Raw genomic sequence first — 10,632 nt, 5'->3', positions numbered from 1 at the left:
TATCACCTATGCAAACTGAACAGAAGTTGGGGGGGGGGGGAATTAAGGGGAACTTGAGTTGAAATTCTGCTTTAATGAGTTATTTATGTACATTACTTTCTGTCTCTGTGTGGCTGAGTCAAAAACACCAGAGGGAGGAAGAAAAAAAGGGAGGCGCTATGGAAAAGTTTAATCCAGACCAGAAGCAAAGATTATTACATCATCGAATGCCACATCGTGATCATCCTCAGGGGCCCTTGCAACTGAACTTTGCTGCAACGTCAGTCTGGAGGTACAGTGCCTTGCGAAAGTATTTGGCCCCCTTGAACTTTTCAACCTTTTGCCACATTTCAGGCTTCAAACATAAAGATATAACATTTTTATTTTTTGTGAAGAATCGCCAACAAGTGGGACACAATTGTGAAGTGGAATGAAATCTATTGGATTTTTGAAACTTTTTTAACTAATAAAAAAATGAAAAGTGGGGCGTGCAAAATTATTCGGCCCCCTTGCGTTAATACTTTGTAGAGCCACCTTTTGCTGCGATTACAGCTGCAAGTCGCTTGGGGTATGTCTCTATCAGTTTTGCACATCGAGAGACTGAAATTCTTGCCCATTCTTCCTTGCAAAACAGCTCGAGCTCAGTGAGGTTGGATGGAGAGCGTTTGTGAACAGCAGTTTTCAGCTCTTTCCACCGATTCTCGATTGGATTCAGGTCTGGACTTTGACTTGGCCATTCTAACACCTGGATTATTTGTGAACCATTCCTTTGTAGATTTTGCTGTATGTTTGGGATCATTGTCTTGTTGGAAGATAAATCTCCGTCCCAGTTTCAGGTCTTTTGCAGACTCCAACAGGTTTTCATCCAAAATGGTCCTGTATTTGGCTGCATCCATCTTCCCCCTCAATTTTAACCATCTTGCAGGCCCAAACCCTGATGCTGCCACCACCATGTTTGACAGTGGGGATGGTGTGTTGAGAGTGATGAGCTGTGTTGCTTTTACGCCAAACATATAATTTTGCATTGTGGGCAAAAAGTTAGATTTTGGTTTCATCTGACCAGAGCACCTTCTTCCACATGTTTGGTGTGTCTCCCAGGTGGCTTGTGGCAACCTTTAGACAAGACTTTTTATGGATATCTTTGAGAAATGGCTTTCTTCTTGCCACTCTTCCATAATGGCCAGATTTGTGCAGTGTAGGACTGATTGTTGTCCTATGGACAGACTCTCCCACCTCAGCTGTAGTTCTCTGCAGTTCATCCAGTGTGATCATTGACCTCTTGGCTGCATCTCTGATCAGTCTTCTCCTTGTCTGAGCTGAAAGTTTAGAGGGACGGCCAGGTCTTGGTAGATTTGCAGTGGTCTGATACTCCTTCCATTTCAAAATGATCACTTGCACAGGGCTCCTTGGGATGTTTAAAGCCTGGGAAATCTTTTTGTATCCAAATCCGGCTTTAAACTTCTCCACAACAGTATTACAGACCTGCCTGGTGTGTTCCTTGGTCTTCATGATGCTCTCTGCGCTTTCAACAGAACCCTGAGACTATCACAGAGCAGGTACATTTATACAGAGACTTGATTACAGGTGGATTCTATTTATCACCATCAGTCATTTAGGACAACATTGGATCATTCAGAGATCCTCGCTGAACTTCTGGAGTGAGTTTGCTACACTGAAAGTAAAGGGGCCGAATAATTTTGCACGCACCACTTTTCAGTTTTTTATTTGCTAAAAAGTTTAAATTATCCAATAGATTTTGTTCCTTTTTCACAAGTGTGTATCACTTGTTGGTGATTCTTCACAAAAAAAAAAAAATGTATATCTTAGTTTGAAGCCTGAAATGTGGCAAAAGGTTGAAAAGTTCAAGGGGGCCGAATACTTTCACAAGGCACTGTATATGTTACATATATTACTGAAAAAAAACAACAACCCCTACTCCGTGGTAAGGTTACCAAAAGAAAATGTTTTAAAAAATAGAATAAAATATTAAATGTGTTAAAGTGAGATTACACCACTGCCACCGCCGAGGGATTTATAATCCCTAATACAAAAAACAAAAAGTAACCAATGAAAATAAGTTACTGGCAGTCCTGTGTTTACACTCTAGAAATATATAAATTCATATACGTGAACATATTTGTGTTTATTGATAGCTCTGTGAAAATTCCTTATCTCAGTGAAGGTAGAACACTTACCAAACGGTATTGCTTGTCATTTCACAGACAAGCACTATGCACTTCATACAACCTCGTTCAACCTTTACTCCACTCCACAAATCCAAAGCAGGTGTTGTTAAGTAGAGATTACATACAAAGAAAAAATGTTTCACATTTCAAAATTTGAGTAAAATCTTTATTTAAATAGAGTATATCTCACCAGAAATGTTCATGTTACATACACACTGTGACAGGAGTCACTTTGGGTGGGGGGGGGGGGGGGGGGGGGGGCTTGTGTAACCCAGCTTACTTTAACCCAGAAACCCACTTTCCAACTCCCCCAAAACCTCTTACAGTGGGGCAAAAAAGAATTTAGTCAGCCACCAATTCTCCCACTTAAATAGATGAGAGAGGCCTGTCTTTGTCATCATAGCTATACCTCAACTATGAGAGACAAAATGTGGAAACAAATCCAGACAATCACATTGTCTGATTTGGAAATAATTTATTTGCAAATTATGGTGGAAACTAAGTATTTTGTCAATATCAAAAGTTAATTTCAATACTTTGTTATATATCCTTTGTTGGCAATGACAGATGTCAAACGTTTTCTGTAAGTCTTCACAAGGTTTTCACACACTGTTGCTGGTATGTTGGCCCATTCCTCCATGCATATCTCCTCTAGAGCAGTGATGTTTTGGGGCTGTTGCTGGGCAACACAGACTTTCAACTCCCTCCAAAGGTTTTCTATGGGGTTGAGATCTGGAGACTGGCTCGGCCACTCCAGGACCTTGAAATGCTTCTTACGAAGCCACTCCTTCATTGCCAGGGCGGTGTGTTTGGGATCATTGTCATGCTGAAATACCCAGCCACGTTTCATCTTCAATGCCCTGGCTGATGGGAGGAGGTTTGCACTCAAAATCTCACGATACATGGCCCCATTCATTCTTTCACGTACACGGATCACTCATCCTGTTCCCTTTGCAGAGAAACAGCCACAAAGCATGATGTTGCCACCCCCATGCTTCACAGTAGGTATGGTGTTCTTTGGTTGCAACTCCGCATTCTCTCTCCTCCAGACACGACAAGTTGTGTTTCTACCAATCAATTCTACTTTGGTTTCATCTGACCATATGACATTCTCCCAATCCTCTTCTGGATCATCCGAATGCTTTCTAGCAAACCTCAGATGGGCCCGGACATGTACTGGCTTAAGCAGGGGGACACGTATGGAACTGCAGGATCTGAGTCCCTGGCAGCGTAGTGTGTTACTGATGGTAGCCTTTGTTATGTTGGTCCCAGCTCTCTGCAGGTCATTCACTAGGTCCACTCGTGTGGTTCTGAGATTTTGCTCACTATTCTTGTGATCATTTTGACTCCACGGGGTGAAATCTTGCGTGGAGCCCCAGATCGAGGGAGATTATCAGTGGTCTTGTATGTGTTCCATTTTTTTAAATTATTGCTCCCACAGTTGATTTCTTCACTCCAAGCTGCTTGCCTATTGCAGATTCAGTCTTCCCAGCCTGGTGCAGGTCTACGATTTTGTTTCTGGTGTCCATTGACGGCTCTTTGGTCTTCACCATAGTGGAGTTTGGAGTGTGACTGAGGTTGTGGACAGGTGTCTTTTATACTGATAACAAGTTCAAACAGGTGCCGTTAATACAGGTAATGAGTGGAGAACAGAGGAGCCTCTTGAAGAAGATACAGGACTGTGAGAGTCAGAAATCTTGCTTGTTTGTAGGTGACCTCCATAATTTGCAAATAAATTATTTAAAATTTTTAAAAAAAATCAGACAATGTGATTGTCTGGATTTGTTTCCACGTTTTGTCTCTCATAGTTGAGGTATACCTATGATGACAATTACAGGCCTCTCTCATCTTTTTAAGTGGGAGAACTTGCACAATTGGTGGCTGACTAAATACTTTTCTGCCCCACTGTATATGTAAGTAATCCTATATCTATTAGGGGCACAGGGTGACCGAGAACCCAAGTCGAGTCTGCACCAGACTCCCAGTACAACCACTCCGGACTCAGCATTTTGTTTTACCCGTTATCTTGGGTTGTATATGTCTGGTTTGCGTTAAAAGAATGAAAAGGTTCTTTCACTTGGGACAATTTCCCTCAAGAAATATATGAAGATAAATGAATTCCACCTTTCAGACTGCTAGAATATTTTATGAGCTTGGTCTCATAGACTGTTGTATACCTTTTACTAGATAGTTTTAAGTGGGTGGGGGTTTGTTAAGTGGCTGTATCCCATTGTTTTATTTTGTTTGCCTTGGGAGCAACCTATTATTGGATGTATATGTGTATGTGGATTAACTGCTAGAGGGGAGGGGGAATTTCTCCTGCAGCCCGTCCTAAAGGCTCTGTGTGTCTCTTGTTACTAAATGTAGTTTACCCCACCCTGTGTCATTGTGCAAAGAAGGGGGAATTATCCCCTGAGTGTATATCTCTTAGTGCCTGTGTTTGAATAAACAGTCTTATGTTTTTTACCACTCTACACTGATGTCTCGACAAGTGACTGGGTGGACTAAGGGATCTTGGATCATGCTGGTACCGGGCAAGGGAAGCTTATATGGCGGACATACTACTCTTGGTGGCAAGCAGTGGAATTGTGCTTCCTTGCTGTGATCACATCCAAACCATCACCGGGATCCAAGGTCCAGATAGGAGAATAGGAGAGCTACAGATACCAGCCACCATGGAAGAGGAATTTGAAAGCAGGTTGCGAGAGATGCAGATACAGCACGGGAACAGTATCAGAGCAGGTCCTGCTGGGATGGTATGATTCGGTCAGCTGGGGACTCTGGAAGGAAGCACTAGCTCGTGAGCAGCGCCACCAGGGAAAAATTCTCTCCTGCATCCACATAAGGTACTGGTCACAGTATGACGTGCGAGTGCTGTTGGGGGGGAACAACCAAACCAGGAGTGGGCAGCTGAGTTAAGCAGGCTGATCCGGGCAGAGATGCGGTTGGACGAGAGATACAGAGCCCTACACTGGAATGTAGCCCAAGTGTGCCCATGGACAGTGGACGACAGCCCCATGGAAGGCTTTGACTACAGCTGCAGTTTGTCAGAAACCATCAGTCAGACTGAGACAGAAGTATACAGTTAAATCACGCTTGTTTAATAATAAAAGTAAATAGAACAAATGTCAAAACATAGCCAAAGATCGCTAACCAGAACGGACAGTCAGACAAGCCAGAAAGTCAAGAAGCCAGCGATCAGCGTAGTGGAACAAAACATTTTTTAAGGAATACTGCGCTGTGAACCTGCAACCTAGCAGCCAGCACAGCTTGTAGACAAAAAGAAAATACTGTGAATAAATAAGTGCAGTGCTAAGGTTGCAAAAAGCAAATTTGCATAAATAAATGATATAAATGTGACTTAAAGAGGTTGTAAACCCTCCCCCACAACTTTGTCCCATGTAAATCAGCATAAAAAACCCTAATGAACACTGCTTGTAGATATCTCCTTACTTGCTTAGTATTGTAATCCTTGTTGTTCTGTAGAATGAAGTCACTGAGCATGCCCAGATCTCCCCTGATTTACGGCACATTGTTGCAGGGGGTCCACACCCCAGATGATGACCGTGAAGTCGAAACGTGTCGGTGGATCATTGCTCTTTGTTATATACATGCTTTTTTCTACTCTTCCAAATGTGAGTGTTTTATTAAATTTTTTTAATAAATTGCCTTTTTATACGGTATCCCATCTTTTTATTGCATGATATTTCCCTCCTGGCATTTACCTTCCACCCTCCTCACGATGATTGGAGCCTTCAAGTCACTATTCAGTGACAATCCAAGGTTGATTGATTGATACAGATCTAGATCACTTATAAAGTGAAAATGACCCCAGAACCTGCTAAACGCCGGAAATGGCTCCACATGACATCATTTCCGGTTCCTGTGTCGCGATCCCGGAAGGAAATGGATACCTAGATATTTCAGGGCAACATTATGTGCATGTCTCCATAGTATATGATGTACATGACATAAAATAAAAGGCGGATAAAGTACAGTGCCCAGCCCTGCAATTACAACATGTCCTTATGTCAAACCAACACTTCCTTGTAATGAAAACGAGTCTTAGTTTAGTGATGTCTGTCATGCAATATGACAAAGCCTCATTATGAAAACAAGGTTTTAGAGCTAAGAATATGTGTAATGGCCATCGAATAGTCTAGACAAGCCTAGCTATGAAAACGAGGCTTGGTTAGATGGTGTCCATTTAATATGGAAAACCAAGCCTCGTCGTGAAAATGAGGCTTGGTATAGTAACCTCCGTGTGACTTGTGAGATAAACATGGTAGCATAGTAACCAAGCCTCGCCGTGTACACAGAGGGACCGATCGCATGCCATTCCAAGCCAATCAGCAGTAAATCACAATAACAGAAAAAATGTCCACCCATCCCACAGAATGAAGAAAGTGCACATGATTAAGTTATTGATACTAAAGCCAACTTAGAGGATCAAGGTGTTCTATTGGATAGAAGTTCAACAGCAGCTGCAGCAATGTCAGGTCAGCGGTCACAAATCAAATAAAATAAATGCAGATAACTAAATATAAACCAAATATAGACAAAAAAGACCCTACCCCAAGAATTAAATGAAAAACTTAAAAATAACATTGTTGACAACAATAAAGAGTGTGTTAGAAATAGCCCATATACACAAATAATAATAATAAAAAATATATATATATATATATATATATATATATATATGATTCATAAGGGGGGGGCTTCCAGGTGATCTCAGAGTAAAAGTAGGCACTTAAGCTCTATTTAACCACTTGCCGACCGCCTCACGCCGATGTACGTCGGCAGAATGGCACGGGCAGGCATAAGCACGTACATGTACGTGATTTGCCTCCCGCGGGTCGGGGGCCCGATCGGGCCCCCGCCCGGTGCCTGCGGCGGTCGGTTTTCGTTCGGGAGCGATCCCGGACGAGGGGACGGCCATTCATTCATGGCCACCCCCTCGCGATCGCTCCCGACGAATGGAAATCCCCGGTGACATCACTTCCTCTCCTGTAATGTAAACACAGGAGAGGAAGTGATGTATTCTCTCCTCCGTGTCGGTATTTTTCGTTCCGACACGGAGGAGAGCGGATCAGTGAGTTGCACCAACACATCCCACACACAGTAGAACATGCCAGGCACACTCACACCCCCCCTTTACCCCCCGATCACCCCCCCAATTACCCCTGCCCCCCAGTCACAGTGACACCAATGTCATTTTTTTTTTTTTTTTTTGCATTGGTGTCATTTGTGACTGTAATAACTGTTAGGGCAGTTAGGGTTAGCCCCCTTTAGTTCTAATGTACCCCCCTAACCCCCCCAATAAAGGTTTAACCCCGTGATCACCCCCCGTCGCCAGTGTCACTAAGGCTGGGTTCACATTGCAGCGGTTTATGAGAACGAATGTGATTCGCACCGCACTGCAGTGCAAATCACATCCGATCTCTGTGCGATTCGAGTTCAGCCATTCGCCGCACCCGCCGCACCCGCCACACCCGCCGCACCCGCCGCAAATTCGCACGGGACCCTTTTTTTGGCCCGCAGCAGAATCGGATCGCATGGGTGTTCACACCATGCGATCCGAGTTTGCAGATCGCACTGCGATATGCGAACTGATCTGGGGGTGTCAGTAACATTTCACTGACACTCCCAGCAGTTCGCATAGGGCAGTGTGAACTGCCGCCGGGAGGCATGCGATGCGGGAACCCGCCGCGGATTCGCGGCGTTTCCGCATCGCTCCAGTGTGAACCCAGCCTAATAAGCGATCATTTTTCTGATCGCCGTATTAGTGTCACAGGTGACGCTAGTTAGGCAGGTAGGTATTTAGGTTCGCCGCAGCTTTTTATAGCGCTAGGGACCCCCATATACTACCGCATAAAGCCCCCTGATTGCCCCCTAGTTAACCCTTTCACCAGTGATCACCATATAACTGTTACAGGTGACGCTGGTTGGTTAGTTATTTTTTTATAGTTTCAGGGCACCCGCCATTTATTACCTAATAAAGGTTTAACCCCCTGATCACCCGGCAGGTGTCATTTGTGACTAATAACTGTTAGGGCAGTTAGGGTTAGCCCCCTTTAGTTCTAAGGTACCCCCCTAACCCCCCCAATAAAGGTTTAACCCCGTGATCACCCCCCGTCGCCAGTGTCACTAAGGCTGGGTTCACATTGCAGCGGTTTATGAGAACGGATGTGATTCGCACCGCACTGCAGTGCAAATCACATCCGATCTCTGTGCGATTCGAGTTCAGCTATACAGATAGTATGGCTGAATTCGTGTCGCACCCGCCGCACCCGCCGCAAACTCGCACGGGACCCTTTTTTTGGTCCGCAGCAGAATCGGATCGCATGGGTGTTCACACCATGCGATCCAAGTTTGCAGATCGCACTGCGATATGCGAACTGATCTGGGGGTGTCATTAACATTTCACTGACACTCCCAGCAGTTCGCATAGGGCAGTGTGAACTGCCGCCGGGAGGCATGCGATGCGGGAACCCGCCGCGCATTCGTGGCGTTCCCGCATCGCTCCAGTGTGAACCCAGCCTAATAAGCGATCGTTTTTCTGATCGCTGTATTAGTGTCACAGGTGACGCTAGTTAGGCAGGTAGGTATTTAGGTTCGCCGCAGCTTTTTATAGCGCCAGGGACCCCCATATACTACCGCATAAAGCCCCCTGATTGCCCCCTAGTTAACCCTTTCACCAGTGATCACCATATAACTGTTACAGGTGACGCTGGTTGGTTAGTTATTTTTTTATAGTTTCAGGGCACCCGCCATTTATTACCTAGTCTCACTAGTGTACCCCTAAATTTAGGGGTGTCTACTTTCTAAAATGGGGTCATTTGGGGGGGGGGGTTTGTGCCATCTTGGCATTTTATGGCCTTCAAAACTGTAACGCCCTTAGAAAGCCTGAAGGCGGTGCTTGGTTTTTGGGGCCCCGTACGCGGCTAGGCTCCCAAAAAGTCCCACATATGTGGTATCCCCGTACTCAGGAGAAGCAGCAGAATTTATTTTGGGGTGTCATTTCACATATGCCCATGGCATGCGTGAGCAATATATCATTTAGTGACAACTTTGTGAAAAAAAAAAAAAGTTTGTAATTTTCCCGCAACTTGTGGCAAAATATAAAATATTCCATGGACTCAACATGCCTCTCAGCAAATAGCTTGGGGTGTCTACTTTCTAAAATGGGGTCATTTGTGGGGGTTTTGTGCCATCTTGGCATTTTATGGCCTTCAAAACTGTAATAGGTAGTGAGAAGTGAACTCAAAAAATTACGCCCTTAGAAAGCCTGAAGGCGGTGCTTGGTTTTCGGGGCCCCGTACGCGGCTAGGCTCCCAAAAAGTCCCACATATGTGGTATCCCCGTACTCAGGAGAAGCAGCAGAATTTATTTTGGGGTGTCATTTCACATATGCCCATGGCATGCATGAGCAATATATCATTTAGTGACAACTTTGTGAAAAAAAAAAAAAAAAAAAAAAAAGTTTGTAATTTTCCCGCAACTTGTGGCAAAATATAAAATATTCCATGGACTCAACATGCCTCTCAGCAAATAGCTTGGGGTGTCTACTTTCTAAAATGGGGTCATTTGTGGGGGTTTTGTGCCATCTTGGCATTTTATGGCCTTCAAAACTGTAATAGGTAGTGAGGCGTGAAATCAAAAATTTACGCCCTTAGAAAGCCTGAAGGCGGTGCTTGGTTTTCGGGGCCCTGTACGCGGCTAGGCTCCCAAAAAGTCCCACATATGTGGTATCCCCGTACTCAGGAGAAGCAGCAGAATTTATTTTGGGGTGTCATTTCACATACGCCCATAGCATGTGTGAGCAATATATCATTTAGTGACAACTTTGTGTAAAAAAAAAAAAAAAATTTTTTTTTTGTCATTATTCAATCGCTTGAGGCAAAAAAATAAAATATTCAATGGGCTCAACATGCCTCTTATCAATTTCCTTAGGGGGTCTACTTTCCAAAATGGGGTCATTTGGGGGGGTTTTGTACTGCCCTGTCATTTTAGCACCTCAAGAAATGAGATAGGCAGTCGTAAACTAAAAGCTGCGTAAATTCCAGAAAACGTACCTTAGTTTGTAGATGTGACAACTTTTGCGCAAACCAATAAATATACAATTATTGACTTTTTTTTTACCAAAGACATGTGGCTGAATACATTTTGTCCTAAATGTATGACTAAAATTGAGTTTATTGGATTTTTCTAATAACAAAAAGTAGAAAATATCATTTTTTTTCAAAATTTGCGGTCTTTTTACGTTTATATCGCAAAAAATAAAAATCGCAGAGGCAATCAAATACCATCAAAAGAAAGCTCTATTTGTGGGAAGAAAAGGACGCAAATTTTGTTTGGGTACAACATTGCATGACCGCGCAATTACCAGTTAAAGCAGCGCAGTGCCAAAGTGTAAAAAGACCTCTGGTCATTTACCAGCAAAATGGTCCGGTCTGAAAGTGGT

Source organism: Lithobates pipiens, unplaced genomic scaffold (genome assembly GCF_037356315.1).
Source record: "Lithobates pipiens isolate NorthernLeopardFrog02 unplaced genomic scaffold, aLitPip1_a1.2 Scaffold_16, whole genome shotgun sequence".
NCBI classification, from domain to species: domain Eukaryota; kingdom Metazoa; phylum Chordata; class Amphibia; order Anura; family Ranidae; genus Lithobates; species Lithobates pipiens.
This window is presented reverse-complemented; position numbering follows the sequence as displayed.